The sequence below is a fragment of the Salmo salar genome, chromosome ssa09, assembly GCF_905237065.1.
Source record: "Salmo salar chromosome ssa09, Ssal_v3.1, whole genome shotgun sequence".
Lineage (NCBI taxonomy): Eukaryota > Metazoa > Chordata > Actinopteri > Salmoniformes > Salmonidae > Salmo > Salmo salar.
In genome coordinates, this window is record NC_059450.1 from 72,336,987 (window position 1) to 72,357,906 (window position 20,920).

Consider the following 20,920-nt stretch of genomic DNA (forward strand, 5'->3'; position numbering starts at 1 on the left):
CACCTTACCCATCTCTCCCACCTCTATACACCCATCCGAATCCCCTGACCGCCTCCCCTCATCCCAGGAATCTCAAGCCCTCTTCCTCTCATTCAGGTTTTGGGTGGTCCTCAGTACAAGGGGACTCTCTGGGTTCTCTACATCTCTGTAGGAAATGTGTCTGTGATCATGATGGAATGTAAGGGAGGCTATTGGGGACAGAGGGGTGTTTTTCTCCCTTCTCTCCCCTTCTCTCTCTCCGTCTTAATGGACACACTGATGGAGGCTCAGTCTTGCTATGTCCACCACAACGGAGGAAAGCTTTTCTCTCCTGACCCTGCTAGAACCACAAGACTAGAATGTAGTCTAGAACCCAGTCCTGGACCCATCCTGAACCAGGATATGACTCCAACTCAGACCCCTTCACCTTTCCCATTCACGTCCCACCGCAACAGAGAGGAAGAGGAGGAAGGAGGTTATTCCGAACCAGGGCTGGAGATTGTGGGAGGCGAACACTCGGACCCGGAGTGGGTTGAGGAAAGGTTCCGTATTGATAGGGAAAAACAGGAGACCATGCTGTATGGTGAGTGTGCTGAACAGGTGTGGTGTGCTGAACAGGTGTGGTGTGCTGAACAGGTCTGGTGAACAGGTGTGATGTGGTGAACAGGTGTGATGTGGTGAACAGGTGTGATGTGGTGAACAGGTGTGGTGTGGTGAACAGGTGTGGTGTGCTGAACAGGTGTGGTGTGCTGAACAGGTGTGGTGTGCTGAACAGGTGTGGTGTGCTGAACAGGTGTGGTGAACAGGTGTGGTGAACAGGTGTGATGTGGTGAACAGGTGTGATGTGGTGAGATGTGGTGAACAGGTGTGATGTGGTGAACAGGTGTGGTGTGCTGAACAGGTGTGATGTGGTGAAAAGGTGTGGTGTGCTGAACAGGTGTGATGTGGTGAACAGGTGTGATGTGGTGAACAGGTGTGGTGAACAGGTGTGGTGTGATGTGGTGAACAGGTGTGATGTGGTGAACAGGTGTGGTGTGGTGTGGTGAACAGGTGTGGTGTGGTGTGGTGAACAGGTGTGGTGTGGTGAACAGGTGTGGTGTGGTGAACAGGTGTGGCGTGGTGAACAGGTGTGATGTGGTGAACAGGTGTGGTGTGGTGAACAGGTGTGGTGTGGTTAACAGGTGTGGTGTGGTGAACAGGTGTGATGTGGTGAACAGGTGTGGTGTGGTGTGGTGAACAGGTGTGGTGTGGTGAACAGGTGTGGCGTGGTGAACAGGTGTGGTGTAGTTAACAGGTGTGGTGTGGTGAACAGGTGTGGTGTGGTGAACAGGTGTGGTGTAGTTAACAGGTGTGGTGTGGTGAACAGGTGTGGTGTGGTGAACAGGTGTGGTGTGGTGTTGTTATGGTTTGACTTTTAGTGTGATCACATGTTGACCACGATGAATCATGATAGTGTATGCCGTAAATCTGTACAGTTACCTGAGTTGACTCGAGTGTGTGATCCATTCTGAAAGAAGTTTAAATGAATTGAAATGAGTTCAGAGTACTGTAATTATTATTCTGTCCAGGGTTCTGTATAATAGCAATCCTGGGATGCCCTAAGTACCCGTCTGTCACAGTACTGCATTATTCAACTGCAGTGGTGTAAAGTACTTAAGTAAAAATAATTTTGGGTATCTGTACTTTAATATTTATATTTTTGACAACTTTTACATTCCTGAAGAAAATTATGTACTTTTTACTTTTTACGACCGTCAAGTCTTGCAGGCTTTACACAGCAGTACAAAAATAAGATCCCACAACACAAGGAGGGAAAAGGGCTGCCTAAGTATGGTTCCCAATAGGCAGCTGCCTCTGATTGGAAACCATACCTGGCCAAAACATAGAAATATAAACGATAGAATGCCCACCCCACACCCTGACCTAACAACATAGAGAAATAAACCGTCTCTCTCAGGTCAGGGCGTGACAAGAACATCCCTGGTCATCACTACTGCCTCTAATCTGGCGGACTCACTAAACACATGCTTTGTTTGTAAATGATGTCTGAGTGTTGGAGTGTGACTCTGGCTTTCCATTAAAAAAATATATAATATGGCGCCATCTGGTTTGCATAATTTAAGGAATTTGAAATGATTTGTAAGTATATTTTAGCAATTACATTGACATTTGATACTTAAGTATATTTAAAACCAAATACTTTTAGAATTTTACTCAAGTAGTATTTTACTGGGTGACTTTCACTTTTACTTGAGTCATTTTCCATTAAGGTATATTTACTTTTACTCAAGTATGAAAACTGGATACTTTTTCCACCACTGTTCAACTGTCAGGTCATCATGAAGCTGCTGTCATTATTGTTAGGCATGGTTAAAGTTTCTGCCTTGATGATTTATGAGATAAATTTGTCTGTACACATACCTTGAAGCTATTTTATCGCCCCCAGAAACCTGCTCCTTTTACTCTCTATTCTGGGCGTCATAGACGACCAATTCTCATAGCTTTTAGCCATACCCTTATCCTACTCCTCCTCTGTTCCTCTGGTGATGTAGAGGTGAATCCAGGCCCTGCAGTGCCTAGCTCCACTCCTATTCCCCAGGCGCTCTCTTTTGATGACTTCTGTAACCGTAATAGCCTTGGTTTCATGCATGTTAACATTAGAAGCCTTCTCCCTAAGTTTGTTTTATTCACTGCTTTAGCACACTCCGCCAACCTGGATGTCCTAGCCATGTCTGAATCCTGGCTTAGAAAGTCCACCAAAAACTCTGAAATCTTCATCCCTAACTACAACATATTCAGACAATGTAGAATGGCCAAAGGGGGCGGTGTTGCAATCTACTGCAGAGATAGCCTGCAGAGTTCTGTCCTACTATCCAGGTCTGTACCCAAACAATTTGAACTTCTGCTTTTAAAAATCCATCTCTCTAAAAACAAGTCTCTCACCGTTGTCGCCTGCTATAGGCCACCCTCTGCCCCCAGCTGTGCTCTGGACACCATATGTGAACTGATTGCCCCCATCTATCTTCAGAGCTCATGCTGCTAGGTGACCTAAACTGGGACATGCTTAACACCCCAGCCATCCTACAATCTAAGCTTGATGCCCTCAATCTCACACAAATTATCATTGAACCTACCAGGTACCACCCCAAAGCCTTAAACACGGGCACCCTCATAGATATCATCCTAACCAACTTTCCCTCTAAATACACCTCTGCTGTTTTCAACCAAGATCTCAGCGATCACTGCCTCATTGCCTGCATCCGTAATGGGTCAGCGGTCAAATGACCTCCACTCATCACTGTCAAACGCTCCCTGAAACATTTCAGCGAGCAAGCCTTTCTAATCGACCTGGCCCGGGTATCCTGGTAGAATATTGACCTTATCCCGTCAGTAGAGGATGCCTGGTTATTTTTTTTAAATGCCTTCCTCACCATCTTAAATAAGCATGGCCCATTCAAGAAATTTAGAACCAGGAACAGATATAGCCCTTGGTTCTCTCCAGACCTGACTGCCCTTAACCAACACAAAAACATCCTGTGCATTAGCATCGAACAGCCCCCGTGATATGCAACTTTTCAGGGAAGTTAGAAACCAATATACACAGGCAGTTAGAAAAGCCAAGGCTAGCTTTTTCAAGCAGAAATTTGCTTCCTGCAACACAAACTCAAAAATGTTCTGGGACACTGTAAAGTCCATGGAGAATAAGAGCACCTCCTCCTAGCTACCCACTGCACTGAGGATAGGAAACTCTGTCACCTCCGATAAATCCACTATAATTGAGAATTTCAATAAGCATTTTTCTACAGCTGGCCATGCTTTCCAGCTGGCTACTCCTACCGTGGTCAACAGCACTGCACCCCCCACAGCTACTCGCCCAAGCCTTCCCCATTTCTCCTTCTCCCAAATCCAGTCAGCTGATGTTCTGAAAGAGCTGCAAAATCTGGACCCCTACAAATCAGCCGGGCTAGACAATCTGGACCCTTTCTTTCTAAAATTGTCTGCCGAAATTGTTGCAACCCCTATTACTACCCTGTTCAACCTCTCTTTCGTATCATCTGAGATTCCAAAAGATTGGAAAGCAGCTGCTGTCATCCCCCTCTTCAAAGGAGGGGACACTCTTGACCCAAACTGCTACAGATCTATATCTATCCTACCCTGCCTTTCTAAGGTCTTCGAAAGCCAAGTCAACAAACAGATTACCGACCATTTCGAATCCCACCTCACCTTCTCCACTATGCAATCTGGTTTCAGAGCTGGTCATGGGTGCACCTCAGCCACGCTCAAGGTCCTAAACGATATCGTAACCGCCATCGATAAGAAACAATACTGTGCTGCCGTATTCATTGACCTGGCCAAGGCTTTCGACTCTGGCAATCACCACATCCTCATCAGCAGACTCAATAGCCTGGGTTTCTCAAATGATTGCCTCGCCTGGTTCACCAACTACTTCTCTGATAGAGTTCAATGTGTCAAATCAGATGGCCTGTTGTCTGGGCCTCTGGTAGTCTCTATGGGGGTGCCACAGGGTTCAATTCTTGGGCCAACTCTTTTCTCTGTATACATCAATGATGTCGCTCTTGCTGCTGGTGAGTCTCTGATCCACCTCTACGCAGACGACACCATTCTGTATACTTCTGGCCCTTCTTTGGACACTGTGTTAACAACCCTCCAGACGAGCTTCAATGCCATACAACACTCCTTCCGTGGCCTCCAACTGCTCTTAAATGCTAGTAAAACTAAATGCATACTCTTCAACCGATCACTGCCCGTACCTGCCCGCCCGTCCAGCATCACTACTCTGGACGGTTCTTACTTAGAATATGTGGACATCTACAAATACCTAGGTGTCTGGTTAAACTGTAAGCTCTCCTTCCAGACTCACATCAAACATCTCCAATCCAAAGTTAAATCTAGAATTGGCTTCCTATTTCGCAACAAAGCATCCTTCACTCATGCTGCCAAACATACCCTCGTAAAACTAAACATCCTACCGATCCTTGACTTCGGCGATGTCATTTACAAAATAGCTTCCAATACCCTACTCAATAAACTGGATGCAGTTTATCACAGTGCCATCCGTTTTGTCACTGTCACGTCCTGACCAGTAAAGGGGTCATTTTGTTATTGTAGTTGGTCAGGACGTGGCAGGGATGCGTTTGTTTTGTGTGTTTCGTTTTTTGGGGGGTTATGTTCTATGTTAATATATTTCTATGTTTGTTCTAGTTCTTCTATTTCTATGTTTAGTTTATTGGGTTGACCTTCAATTGGAAGCAGCTGTTCCTCGTTGCCTCTAATTGAAGGTCCTATTTTAGTAGGGGTGTTTTTCCATGGGTTTTGTGGGTAGTTGTTCCGTGTATAGCCTTACAGGACTGTTTTTGTCGTTTGTTATTTTTGTTCTAAGTTTTCACATTTATCCAAATAAAAAGGAAGATGAGCACGATACCCGCTCTGCCTTGGTCCACTTTTTAAGACGCTCCTGACAGTCACCAAAGCCCCATATACTACCCACCACTGCGACCTGTACGCTCTCGTTGGCTGGCCCTCGCTTCATACTCGTCGCCAAACCCACTGGCTCCAGGTCATCTACAAGACCCTGCTAGGTAAAGTCCCCCCTTATCTCAGCTCACTGGTCACCATAGCAGCACCCACCTGTAGCACGCGCTCCGGCAGGTATATCTCTCTGGTCACCCCCAAAGTCAATTCCTCCTTTGGCCGTCTCTCCTTCCAGTTCTCTGCTGCCAATGACTGGAACGAACTACAAAAATCTCTGAAACTGGAAACACTCATCTCCCTCACTAGCTTTAAGTACCAGCTGTCAGAGCAGCTCACAGATCACTGCACCTGTACATAGCCCATCTATAATTTAGCCCAAACAACTACCGCTTCCCCTACTGTATTTAATTATTTATTTATTTTGCTCCTTTGCACCCCATTATTTCTACTTTGCACTTTCTTCCACTACAAATCTACCATTCCAGTGTTTTACTTGCTATATTGTATTTACTTTGCCACCATGGCTTTTTTTGCCTTTACCTCCCTTATCTCACCTCATTTGCTCACATTGTATGTAGACTTATTTTTCTACTGTATGTTTGTTTTACTCCATGTGTAACTCTGTTGTTGTTTGTGTCGAACTGCTTTGCTTTATCTTGGCCAGGTCGCAATTGTAAATGAGAACTTGTTCTCAACTTGCCTACCTGGTTAAATAAAGGTAAAATAAATAAATAAGCTTGCTTGGCAGTAACATTATTCCCGTCCTGTCAGTCTGTTGTTTATCAGTGCAGGTCTGTGATAAACTACCTCCACTGTGTTTATCAGTGCAGAACAGGTCTGTGATAAACTACCTCCTAGAGTGTTAGCATGCTAGCGAGCAGTGTATTCTCTTTCCCCCTGAGTGTTAGCATGCTAGCGAGCAGTGTATTGGTGCTGACATCTGGGATGTTGGGGGTTTGAATAATCCCTATAAAGGGATGGGCATCCTAGTTGTTTTTACATCAGGTTTTAAAGCGTGTCAGTGGTTATTTCATTTCTGGTGGGGTGGAGTGAAATGGCTATGATGTGATTAATTGTCTCTGGGGCTGGCTTTTGGAACCCCCATCCCCTCTCTCTCCTCTCCACGCTGCTCTCTCGCCCATTCTTCAGCTTCGGGGAGAGTAACCCATGGCAGTGTTTTGAGCCCCCACGGTGTAAGTGTCATTGTGGAGCGATGTCCTTTTAAATGTTTAGGTTCTACCCCTCGTCCCCCCTTTCTCTGTAATTTTCCTCTTTCCCTGTTAAATGTTGACCCTTCACAGAGATCTCATACAGTACTTCTCTCCTTTTAGGAAAGTGTCTCATAGACACAAACAGAGCATTAACCAGTAACCCTGAACCCTGTGTCTGGATTATTTGTTGTTTGGATGTTTATATGTTTGTATTTATTTAGGCCTCAGTTTTCCGTCAATAAGTGTCTCTCTCTTTCCTCTCTTTTCAATATTTGTCAGCTACCAAACATGGAGAGGAACTTTACCGGTGAAGAGTTCTTTGAGAGAGTAAGTATACGAAGAGAGAAGATCACAATGACACCGAGACAGATATAATGGACGGTTGAAATCAAAATATATATGCTAATATTCATACAATGCAGAAATAATGAACATTCATCTAATCTTCCCATTCAAATATGACTCACTGACGTGAAAATACCTGCATTTAAAAGTCTACATATTTCCCAGACGACCTCTGTATAGAGAACATGAAAGGTCACAGGCTGATTGTTGACATTGCTACTCAGAGATTTGCTGTTGCTATGGTTGTGAGGGTGAATGTCTTTCAGATGGAAATGAAGTATTGTCTTCTCTGAATAGGACAATGTGTTTTGTGTCTGTGTGTCTGGGATGTATAAACTGGTGTTATTCTCGTGTTAAAAGACCTGTCGATCACACTCCATTAGTTTCTCTGTCACACACACACACATCGACACGTGTTCCTCATGTTTTGTCTCGCAGGTGATGAGGGAAACTAAGCCAGGTGGTGAAATGGCCATCCAAGCTGAACATAGGAGCCAAGTCAAAGAAAGGTGATTTCAGACCAACTGACACCTCCATACACTGACAACCTGTCTCAACCTGTCTCAACCTCCTGTACAACTTGATATTTTATACAACAACACTAAAGATTTCTGCCAGCTGCCACATATATTTTAGATTAATTTCTGTCTTGTACTGTATACCACAGACCCCCATGTGAAAGTGGAAGGCAAGCGTGGCAATGTTTTAGTGGCCAAACATAAGATTCTAGAACTTCTGGAGACAAAGTAAATGTCCTAAACGGAGATATAATCCTATACCTAACATGTAATGTTGTCACACCCTGACCTGAGAGAGACGTTTTGTTTCTCTATTTTGGTTAGGTCAGGGTGTGATTAGTTTTTTTGTTCTATTCTATGTTTTCTATTTCTGTCAGGTTCTAGTTTTGTATTTCTATGTTGGGGTTTGTTTGGGAGGATCTCCAATTAGAGGCAGCTGGTCCTTGTTGTCTCTAATTGGAGATCATACTTAAGGAGGTGTTTTTCCCACCTGGGTTTGTGGGAGATTATTGTTTCTGCGTCAGTGTATGGTTCTACTCTACGTCACAGATTTTTGTTTGTTCAGTTTATTGTGTATGTATTGCAAAGTTTCACAGTGAAAATAAAATGTGGAACGACACACATGGTGCACTTTGGTCCGGTCCTTCCTACGACAACCGTGACAAATGTAGCCAAATAAACCAACTATATACACTTAGTAAAACCCACATCTTCTCCTGAGTCAGGTCAACAAGGTGACCCTGAAGATGGACGTGGCCCACACAGAGAACTCCCATGTGATCGGGAAAGGGGGCAGGAACATCAAGAAGGTGATGGAGATGACATCATGCCACATCCACTTCCCTGACTCCAACAGACACAATGCTACCGGAGAGAAGTGCAACCTGCAACTGTTCCTTAGAAACTGTCTCAGCAACTAGGTACAGCCTGTTAGTAACTGTGTATTGTCCCTTAGCAACCAGATGGTGATACTACAAAGCAGGATCAATGAGTTAACCAGCTAACTTGCGTAAATATTCTGAAATAGCTTTTAATTTTTTTGAAAGATAACCTTGGTCTAATTGTCTCAACAACCAAAAGCACATATCTAAATTTAGCTTTCATAATAAACCAGAAAATCAATAGTTTATTTCTGGTTGTTTATCAAAGTTAGCTGGCTAACTCATTGATCCTGCTTTGTAGTACAACCTTCAGGTACACTCCGTTAGTTATTGTCCTTCAGCAACTTTATTTTGTTTCTCTCTCATCTCTCTCTACCTCCCCTGTCCAGGTGTCCATCACTGGGCCTGTCCAAGGGATGGAGGCAGCCAGGAAGAAAATATGAGTGAGAGTCTCTAATGTAACATCTTAATGCATGGATGGCCTTTATTTCACAAATTTAATTCATTTTAGAATAAGGCTGTAACGTAAAAAAACTGTGGAAAAAGTGAAGTGGTCTAAATACTTTCCGAAGGCACTGCAGAGAGCCATGCACGCACACACCACACTTTCGCCTTTCTGTCTCACTGTTTTCTCTGTGACTTTTAGATGCACTTCCTTACATTAGCAAAGAGAAACCTTGACTAAAAAAGGGAATAATAATTTAATATTATTAATTATTAACTCTGCACACATCTACTCTAACTCTGCCCTTTCTCTCCCTGACAGGTGGTGTGTGTCCTGATGGAGCTGATTCTGGGGTCAGAGGTCAGGGCTGGGGTCATGGCGGAGTCATGAGGGTGGTCACCACCCAGCAGGACGTGACCTCCCTTCATCATCTCTTTCTGCTGGGACAGAACGGAGACCACTTCCTGGGGGTCATTTATTTATTTTAATTTATTTAACCTTTATTTAACTAGGGAAGTCAATTAAGAACAAATTCTTATTTATAATGACAGTCTACCAAAAGGCCTCCTGCAGGGACGGGGGCTGGGATTAAAAATAATAGAAAAATATAGGACAAAACGCAGATCACGACAAGAGAGACAACACTAAATAAAGAGAGACCTAAGACAACATAGCATGGCAGCAACACATTGCAGCACAACATGGTAGCAACACAACATGACAGCAACATGGTAGCAACACAACATGGCAGCAGCACAGCATGGTAGCAGAACAAAACATGGTACAAACATTATTGGGCACAGACAACAGCACAAAGTGCAAGAAGGTAGAGACAATACATTACGCAAAGCAGCCACAACTGTCAGTAAGAGTGTCGTTGATTGAGTCTTTGAATGAACCTCATTCCAGTCGCTAGCTGCAGCGAACTAAAAAGAAGAGCGACCAAGGGATGTGTGTGCTCTGGGGACCTTTAACCTGTTATGGATAGGGGGCAGTATTTTCACGGCCGGATAAAAAACGTACCTGATTTAATCTGGTTATTACTCCTGCCCAGAAACTAGAATATGCATATATAACTGTTTGATTTGGATAGAAAACACCCTAAAGTTGCTAAAACTGTTTGAATGGTGTCTGTGAGTATAAAATAACTCATATGGCAGGCCAAAACCTGAGAAGATTCTAAACAGGAAGTGCCCTCTCTGACCATTTCTTGGCCTTCTATAGCCTCTTTATCGAAAACAGAGGATCTCTGCTGTAACGTGACATTTTATAAGGCTCCCATAGGCTCTCAGAAGGCGCCAGAACGGGGAATGAGGACTCTGCAGTCCCTGGCTGAAAAACAGTAGGGCATTTGGATAGTGGTCGATCTGAGAACAATGAGACGGGTGCGTGCACGTGAAGAGTCCATTTTACATTTTCAGTCTTTGAACGAAAACGACGTCTCCCGGTCGGAATATTATCGCTATTTTACGAGAAAAATCGCATAAAAATTGATTTTAAACAGCTTTTGACATGCTTCGAAGTACGGTAATGGAATATTTTGAAATTTTGTCACGATATGCGCCGGCGTGTCACCCTTCGGATAGTGTCTTGAACGCACGGACAAAACGCCGCTATTTGGATATAACTATGGATTATTTGGAACCAAAACAACATTGGGTGTAAACTAGAAGTCCTGGGAGTGCATTCTGACGAAGAACAGCAAAGGTAATCCAATTTTTCTTATAGTAAATCTGAGTTTGGTGAGTGCCAAACTTGGTGGGTGTCAAAATAGCTAGCCATGATGGCCGGGCTATCTTCTCAGAATATTGCAAAATGTGCTTTCACCGAAAAGCTATTTTAAAATCGGACATAGCGATTGCATAAAGGAGTTCTGTATCTATAATTCTTAAAATAATTTGTTTTTTGTGAATGTTTATCGTGAGTATTTTAGTAAATTCACCAGAAGTTTTCGGTGGGTATGCTAGTTCTGAACGTCACATGCTAATGTAAAAAGCTGGTTTTTGATATAAATACGAACTTGATTGAACAAAACATGCATGTATTGTATAACATAATGTCCTAGGAGTGTCATCTGATGAAGATCAAAGGTTAGTGCTGCATTTAGCTGTGGTTTGTGACATTATATGCTAGCTTGAAAAATGGGTGTGTGATTATTTCTGGCTGGGTACTCTCCTGACATAATCTAATGTTTTGCTTTCGTTGTAAAGCCTTTTTGAAATCGGACAATGTGGTTAGATAAAGGAGAGTCTTGTCTTTAAAATGGTGTAAAATAGTCATATGTTTGAAAAATTTACGTTTTTGGATTTCTGAGGTGTTTGTAATTCGCGTCACGCCCTATCATTGGATATTGGAGCGGTGTTCCGCTAGCGGAACATCTAGATGTAAGAGGTTTAACAGATTGTGACTGGCAGAACGGGTGTTGTATGTGCAGGATGAGGGCTGCAGTAGATATCTCAGATAGGGGGGAGTGAGGCCTAAGAGGGTTTTATAAATAAGCATCAACCAGTGGGTCTTGCGACGGGTATACAGAGATGACCAGTTTACAGAGGAGTATAGAGTTCAGACAGAGGAGTATAGAGTGCAATCATGCATCCGAACCAGACCCAGATAGTCCTGCCAGAGGTCAGCGCCCCTCAGAACCCCCCCTCACTGCTCATCCAGGGCATCCCAGACAGAGTATGTCTGGCCAGGCAGCAACACAGGGTGAGGAGGGTCACAGTCCACTTTGCTCTTTGTAATGATTCATTGATAGATTAGATTAATTGGATGATTCTTTGATTCAGATGAACTGGTTGATTCTTTGATTTATTCAGATCAATTGGTTGATTCTTTGATTCAGATTAATTGGTTGATTCTTTGATTGATTCAGATTTGAGGTAAAAAGGCAAGCCTGTTTATTGTGGAGAGTTTGCTAAGAGAGGAGTAAGAGTGACCTGTTTTGTAACTGCACAGAACTGTCTGCCTGTGTGTCTGATGTTTGACATGCATGAGGATGGGGAGGCGGACCCACGTAAACTGACTCGGACAATGCAGAGTCTGGGGGTCTTTGTCAGCGTCAAACCCAAAGTCTAACAGACCGCCATGGTACAATAGTACTATAGCAAGTCTTATCGTTGTTATTACTAAAGTTGCAGTACTGTAGTGCCTGATAAAGTACTGTGTTGGACTACATTTCCTCATTTGTATGACATGGTGTTGTGTGCTGGAATACATTTGCCAGTCAGTGGTGGTGAAGGGTCTGGGAGGAACATCTTCAAACTGTACGAGGCTCGGCGACTGCTTCTGGGGCTGCACTCCAGTGAGGTCGCCATGACAACCAAGATGAACTCTGATCCCATGCTGGTCAGCAACTGGTTACCAACTACTGGCTCAACATGCTGATGCAGCAACTCCGCCTCACCAACCCTGGTGTGTCTTTTCATATATTGGTATGTATCAGGGGCTTTTTCTCGTTTGGACAACGTCCTCCGTCCTCTCTCCTCCATCCTCTCTCCTACGCCCTCTTTCCTGTGTCTTCTCTCCCACGCCCTCTCTCCTCTTCCCTCTTTCCTGTCCTCTCTCCTCCATCCCCTCTCCACCGTCTTCTCTCCACCGTCTTCTCTCCACCGTGACCCGGAAACCGATATGAGGTCGAGGAGTGTGTCAATTCGTTAGTAGGCAAACAGAAGACTGTCATCCCCTCCTCAATAGCCTCTTTTTGGCGAGGAAGCACAAGTGTGTTCTACTGCGGAAGAGTTCTGAGATTTGCCACACCCCCTTTGAATCAGCTGTTGTTGTCACGTCCTGACCAGTAAAAGGGGTTATTTGTTATTGTAGTTTGGTCAGGACGTGGCAGGGGGTATTTGTTTTGTGGTTCGGGCTGGTTGTGTTAGTAGTTGGGTGTTTGATTTATTATTCCGGGTTTTGGGCACTGTTCTATGTTAATGTATTTCTATGTTTAGTCTAGTCATTTGTATTTCTATGTTTAGGTAATTGGGGGTTGGACTCTCAATTGGAGGCAGGTGTTTTCTAGTTGCCTCTGATTGAGGGTCCTATAAATAGGTATGTGTTTGTTAGTATTTTGTGGGAGATTGTTCTTGTTTAGCTATGTTTGCATGACAAGACTGTCAAGTTCGTTTTGTGTTTTGTATACCTTTTTTTGTGTTTTTCCTTCTTCACTTTAATAAAACAAGATGAGTGTACATTTTCCCGCTGCGTCTTGGTCTCAACCCTACGACAACCGTGACAGTTGTATTGTTGGAGGAGAAAAGCATGAAACATTTAAAAACAATATGCTACTTATCCTTTTCTCTATAACATGTCTGGCACAATTAATTAAATTTGTTTTGATCAATTTACGCATTTATTTTGGGATCCACCTCTGTAAACGTAATTTGTCTGACACGCGAGTGGAGAAGAAGCTTCTCATTTCATACAAGCACATTTTCGTCCACGTTCACTCACATCGCCACCTCTCCTTGATTACTTTTGACCTTTTTCAAAAGGAGGCGAGAGAGGATGGTGGAGAGAGGACGGAGTTGAGCAAATCTGATTGAGAAAAGGCCACTGTCCTATCCTGTCCACTGTCCTATCCTATCTTAATCTGCTTTTCCTTTTCCTCAGGCTCAGTGCCCGCCCCTGAGTCTTTGATTGGCGCTCTTTCCCAAACTGAGCCCCGCCCATCGCCCCACCAGGCCTGACTCTGCCCTCTGAGGGAATGAGGATGGGACTGAAGGGGACAGAGAGCAGGCATCTGGAGAAGGTGTGGAGAGATCACCATCAGATAACAGAATCAATAAATGTAGGCCTCTTGACTACCAAGATAAGTGCAGTACTGTGAGAGTTTGACAGTGGGAGATATGATGGATTGCACAGGAGGTTGGTGGCACCTTAATTGGGGAGGATAGGCTCGTGGTAATGGCTGGAGTGGAATAGTATCAAATACATCAAACGTGTTTGATGCCATTCCATTCGCTCTCTTCCAGGATTTATTATGAGCCATCCTCCCCTCAGCAGCCTCCACTGATGGATTGATACAGTTGTAAGGTCTTTCCTTGCAGGGGATTTGATTCTGCAGTTGTCCTGATGGTGGTGCTATTGGATCAGTACAGTATCAAGATTGATCAATGAGATCACCTCGGTTTACCCAGATCCCAGAGAACGAGGATCTGTCCGGCCTGTCGGACGAGAGCCCTGGTCCGATGACATCAGAGTTGAGTGATGTCACTGAGCCAGGTCAGGATGATGAGTCAGAGGAGCAGCCTCCAGGGTCCTGAAGGGGAGACGCCACTCAACAGGCCAGGTCATGAGGTAAACACATTCACACTAGGGAGGGTAAGAGGAAGTTGACCTTAGGCACAGTGGTTGAGGTTGGGATGTTGGTTGGATCCTATGTGGATTTTTTTATTTTTAAAATTTTATTTAACCTTTATTTAACGAGGCAAGTCAGTTAGGAACAAATTCTTATTTACAATGACGGCCTACACCAGCCAAACCCAAATGATGCTGGGCCAATTGTGCGCCCCGCCCTATGGGACTCCCAATCATGGCCGGTTGTGATAGTCTGGATTTGATCTTAGATAAGGGCAAGCCAATCAACCCTTAAGCAAAGTTAGCCCCTGCTCTTTCAGAAGGGGAAAAAATAATACAAAATTTGCACTTTATCTTAATTTGATGTGCCTTTAGCCTTTTGTCCCGCCGTGTATGTTCTATTTCCTCTGGGAAAATAACAGGAGACTTTGGAGATGCAGTGTTTGCTGCTGTTTTAATACTCTCATGATAAATAGTAATGTCAGAAAGGGATTGCATTTATTCATTCCCTCCCTCCAGTATCAGGTCTCAACAGCCCTTGGATTAGCTGGGTGAGCTACTTAGCTAAGTGAGTCCTACAAACAGCCTTCACGCTGTGTGGCTCAGACCTGACCTTAGTCTCACTACTGCTGTACTGTTGCAGACTGCTGGATGGAAAGATGGAAGGAGTGAGAAACGGAACAGCCTGAGAGAGATGGAGGGAAGGAAGAGTGATACTAGATGGAACAGCCTGAGAAAGATGGAAGGAGGGAGGAGTGAAAGACGGAAGAGCCTGAGACAGATGGAGGGAGGATGAAGTGAGAGATGTAACAGCTTGAGAGTGATGGAGGGAGGAGTGATACTAGACAGAACAGCCTGAGAGAGATGGAAGGAGGGAGGCATGAGAGACGGAACAGCCTGAGGAGGGACATGACTCAGACTCAGGATGCTCTCTGTGAAGCATCAAGGAACGAGGTGAGACTCTCACTCTGATTTAGAATGATTCATATTCATTAACAGGTTTTGTTGCACATTGGTCGTGGTTGAGGTGAGTTCCAACTCCCCCCCAGACAGAAATGAAACAACCTCAGAGCAATATAGAGGAGCATGTTATATGTAAATCTGTAAACTGTGTCACCAATTAATTTGACCCCTTTGCTTTCTTTGAGCCTCACGCAATCAAATTTGAAGAATTAGAGTTTTGTGTGTTTGTGCTACACTAGATGTTGATTTTGCCATTTTTTGTCCACTTGGTGCCTCAAAGGTTACCATGGGGATAAAATGTATCTCCACGGTAACAACAGGAAGTACCAGGTCGAGTCATCTTCTGTTCTCTCAGTAAATCAGGTTCCCTTCCAGAACACATCAGTCACAGAACAACCTAACTGTATTTCCTCCCTTATTTACCAGCTTCATCCCCTTTACCTTTTATTGCAGGATTACGACTATGAGATTAAGAAACTGCTGGCAACCAAAGGTGAGACCTTTTCAATGTTTGATGCTTCTGCCTTGTGTGAACAGTAGCCCAGCAGGTCTCATTAACAACATCCCCTTGGTTTATCCAGGGTTCTGTCACACAAAAGTCCTATTTTCGGACTTGTAGAAGAGTCCCACTAAAAGGGACCCATTTTAGTGCTGCGCCAGTCCAGCATTGCAAATCAGAGGACTCATTTAGCAACTGCACCTGGCCAAATTAGTGGCATGTCATTGGGATATGTCACTTGCCACTGTCTGCTATTGAGAGACAAGGCAGCTCTTGTTTGTTATTCAAATCATTGATGGAGGGAACACATTTATGTGGGACTATGAACCAGAGCGTTGATAGAGGAGACCCATTTATGTGGGACTATGAACCAGAGCATTGATAGAGGAGACCCATTTATATGCTGCACATTGCCAGAGAGGTGATGGAGGGGACCCACTTATGGGTTGCACCGTGCCAAAGTTATAATTAAGGAGCATTACTACTCCCACTGATTTTACACATTGGTGCCAGATACACACACACACGCACACACACACAAAGACTCTTTCTCAGTTATATATTTAGTCACATAGTTTTGTTACACATCAGACACTCGTGTATGAATTCTATGCTTATGAGATTCTTCGCAAAGCATTCTGTATCAAACACTGTTCTCTATCCATCTATCTGCATTATTCACCTGACAACAACAACATGCCAATTAAACCACTGCCTGTCTGTTTGTGAGTGATTTATAGTAACTTTGTCTGCATGTTTTTTGGGGAATGTGTGTGTTTGTTTTTGTATGGATAGCTGATCTGTCTATGTGAGCGTTTACACATGTAATCTAAATCTGATATTTTGCCAATTATTTGTCTCGTGACCAGTCAGATCAGAATTTCCCCAATTGGGCTGTATAAACGCAGCAAAATATCTGAATTGTGTTGCCTATGTAAACGCAGCCTGTGTGTGTGTGTGTGATGTATCTGTACTCTCTCAGCCATGCAGAGGAAGTCGGTGTGTGTGTGTGTGTGTGTGTGTGATGTATCTGTACTCTCTCAGCCATGCAGAGGAAGTCGGTGGTTGGCTAAGTCCATTCCTGCGGAGGCCGTCAAGGAGCTACACAACATCAGCCGACACAGCTACTAACCCTACCTGGCAAACACTGGACAACTACAACAGGTAGTGCAACATGTACTGCAACAGGCTGGACCTGTCCTCTCAGTCTCCCCCCAGACAGGGTTTATTACCAGCCATTGAGAAGCTGCCCTCTCTGAATGCTCTGTGGCCAGTCAGTGAACACCATGCTCATTTGGATTAATAGATACAGTCTGATCATTTCTGGGTTGTTTTGCGTGAGGGAATTTAGGAGTCAGTGTGAGCGTTTCACCTAAGCGCCTGATTATTTGTAGCGAGCTAGGAAAGGCGTTGAGCTGGGTGAGAGCTTGTTTATTAATATGATTATTCTCAGTGCTGCTTGGCTCGATTGGTATTCCTGCCCTGAGAAAAACAGAGTGGAGGAGAGAAACTGTGAGCACCAATTACCACCCTGTCTCATCCACTCATCCTCATGGAAGGAGAGAGTGGGAGAGAGAGAAAGGGGAGTGGAAGAAAAGTGAAAAACAAAGCGAGGGAATTGAAAAACATTGAGAAGATAAATATATGCAAACCCCATCCCTCTTCCTCTCTCTCCTTGCTCCTCTCACTCCTCTCTCTCCTTTCTCTCTCCTCTCTCCTCTCTCTCCTTTCTCTCTCCTCTCTCCTCTCTCCTCTCGCTCCTCCTTCCTCGCTCCTTTCTCTCTCCTCGCTCCTCTCTCTCCTTTCTCTCTCCTCGCTCCTCTCTCTCCTTTCTCGCTCCTCTCTCCTTTCTCGCTCCTCTCTCTCCTCTCTCTCCTCGCTCCTCTCTCTCTCCTCGCTCCTCTCTCCTCTCTCTCCTCGCTCCTCTCTCCTCTCTCTCCTCGCTCCTCTCTCTCTCCTCGCTCCTCTCTCTCCTTTCTCTCTCCTCGCTCCTCTCTCTCTCCTCGCTCCTCTCTCCTCTATCTCCTCGCTCTCTCTCTCTCTCCTCGCTCCTCTCTCTCCTTTCTCTCTCCTTTCTCTCTCCTCGCTCCTCCTCTCCTCGCTCTCGCTCTCCTCGCCCCTCCTCTCGGCCTCGCTCCTCTCTCTCCTCTCTCGCTCCGCTCTCTCTCTCTCTCCTCGCTCCTCTCTCTCTCCTCGCTCCTCTCTCTCTCCTCGCTCCTCTCTCTCTCTCCTCGCTCCTCGCTCCTCTCTCGCTCCTCGCTCCTCTCTCTCTCCTCGCTCCTCTCTTTCTCTTTCTCTCTCTCTTTCTCTCTCTCTTTCTCTCTCTCTCTCTGCAGACCAGGGGCTATCAGAAATGGAAGGAAAAATTGTTGAACGGCGTGACAGACAAGGATCCTTGTCTTCATCCTCCCCAATCTCCCCCTCTCCGTCTTCCTCTTCCTCCCCCTCTAACTACTCTTCTTCCTTCTCCACCTCCTCTTTCCTGGTGTTTGCGTCTTCAACAAACAGACCCCAAACTTTTGTGTGTGTGTGTCTCTAAGAGAGTGTGTATCTACAAAGAGAAAATGTAATGAAATGCAATTCCTGTGTCTGGCTTATCTTCAATGTAGTCAGTATCAAAGCTGTGCTTTGAATGTCTTCTATCTGAGAGTTATAGAGAGATGTGAGAACACTTTGTTATGCTTTCTGTCAACACAGTTCCTTCTGTTAATCCTTTACTTCCCCATCTCCCCCTGATCTTTCCACCTTTGATTTCTGACCTCTGACCCCTACGGAGAGCTTCCTGACCTACAGTAACTACTTTGAGGGCATGTCCACGGTAATGGTGTTGACCGGTAGCCAGCGGAGCCCCTCCCCCCAGCCTACAGATGACCTCCCAGAGCTCCTGAGCCAGCTGGGTCTGGGGAAGTACATTGACGTGTTCCAACAGCAAGAGGTACAGACAGACAAACAGCTAGCGCCCCCTGGGGTATAGGAGTAACTGATAAATGTCTATACATAGAGGGTTATTTGTTGAAGTAGCCTCCATAAGCAGGATTGACTGAGTTGTTTCCAGTGGCACAGAGGCTGACTGAAAGATCATTCGGAGTATGTCTTGTATAACTGAAGTGTGGTGGATGTGTAAGCAACAGGACTGTCATGCCCCTTTTTCTGCAGATTGACTTCCAGACCTTCTTGACTCTGTCTGACGAGGATCTGAAAAGAGGTTGGAGTGTCCACGTTTGGAGCGAGAAGGACGATGCTTTTGGCCATCTCAGGTGAATGATCAGAAAAAAAACATATACATCTAACCCACTTCTCCCTGAGGCTTATATGTGATGTATAGAACATCTCTCTCTCTCTCTCGCCATCCATCCAGACCTGAACAAAAGCAAGAGAACTGTCAGACGCCCGCTGTGAAGCCAGGCTACCTGGAAGGCGGGCTAGTGGCCAGCTCACACGAATCATGGACGAGGACACAGCTGCTCAGAGCAACCACTGGTGAATCCCACACAACATTACCCAACATGGGTAGAACTGCCTGCAAGAACAGCTCTATGATCAGACTGGCTTTCACATATCCTAGCCTTGGTGGCAAACCCAACATTTACCTTAGGTCAGAGTTTACTCTGTGTGTTGTACATAAACATGTACATAAACATACAAGGGTAAATGAGAATGTATGATGATATTAGAGATGATTATTAAACTTTTCCAATAAATTGCCACCTCTTTTATTTTATTTTTACCTGAGGACTTAACCAAATGTTTCTTAAACATTTTTGTAATTTAGCAGACGGTCTTATCCGGAGTGACTGACAGTAGTGGGTGTATACATTTCATTACTTTTTCCGTACTGGTCCTCCATGGGAGTTAAACCCACAACCCTGACACTGGAAGTGCCATGGTCTGCTAAGTGAGCTACGCAGGACTTCAAACCAATTGGTCTGAACAAAAACCTCCCTTGAAATGACCTGTAGAGTAACAAAGGCTTAAGATGTCGATGACAGTACGTACAGTAACTCAACGAGGTGCAAACAAGAGAATGGTTCACCGCTAGAGAGCACTGACATTAGATTGTGTTTGTAGATTGAAGTTACATTCCCCACTCCTCATTATTGCATCAATAATTAATTATAAGTCAATTTCAGAAAGAGATCAACCAGCAACGACATTAAATGGAGTTTGATGGACAACCAGGAGTTGGGTTGACGCTATATGAACACTCAGATAAATGAATGGATTAAAAAAATGAATAGCCCAACGGATTTGATCTCGTGGTGGTAGGCCTAATGTGAAACTCCTTTCAATATTGTTTGGCCTCACCTGAGTGCACATCTTAAAAGTTCTAATCCCATGTATCAGCCATTAGCAGGCGAGAAGCCATTGCCTCCTTATGAGTTGTTTCCCATTTCATTTATTTAGAATACTCCTAATGACCAGATATAAACGATATCGCTAGGCTAGAGTAACACGTTTTATCCTAGCAAAATGAAATGATCTGGTTGTCCTTTTGAAGTGAGAACTATCTTGTCGTTGTTTCAATAAGGTTATGTGCACAAGGCTTTGATAAATATTTAATATACATTATGGATATCCTACAAGCAGGGCCATAGGAGCGATTCTGGCATTGTGGGGGGGATACATTTTGCTACAGGGGTCCAGACAGATTATTTTTTCTTAAAACAGGTTTTAAATGCTAATTTCTAGTGACTTTTGAGAAAAGGATACAGACAAATAGTAATTTACAAGGGCAATTGTACAAGGCTAAGGGGCGCCGTACAGAGGAGCTTAGGGCCAATGGCCTTTCATACTGTACTGAATACCAGTGTGACTGTAATGTGGATCTATTCAATTAAACAACAATGTTGTACTCTCTGTTACTGTATGATTCATTTCCGAGTATTTGTCTCACTTCCCCTATGTCAGGTTGTTACTACTGCTACTCTACTTACTGTATGTGTTGAGATTTAACGTCATATTTTCAACTTATAATACAGTTATTATACTGTTTTATAAACTGGGAGGTTCAAGCCCTGAATGCTGATTGGCTGACAGCCGTGGTATACCACGGGTATGACAAAACATTTATTTTGACTGCTCTAATTACGTTGGTAACCAGTTTATAATAGCAATAAGGCACCTCGGGGGTTTGTGGTATATGGCCAATATACCACGGCTAAGGGCTGTGTCCAGGCACTCTGCGATGCGTAGTCCTTAAGAACAGCCCTTAGCCATGGTATATTGGCCATATACCACACCCCCTCGTGCCTTATTGCTGAAATAACAACCAGCAACATACACAGTTAACTGTT

The 20,920-nt window shown here is 44.3% G+C and overlaps 1 pseudogene; it reads left to right on the forward strand.

The window, feature by feature from the left end:
- The first annotated feature begins 246 nt into the window (after positions 1-246).
- On the forward strand, positions 247-20,478 carry LOC106611813 (protein bicaudal C homolog 1-B-like; annotated as a pseudogene).
- The last annotated feature ends 442 nt before the right edge of the window (positions 20,479-20,920 follow it).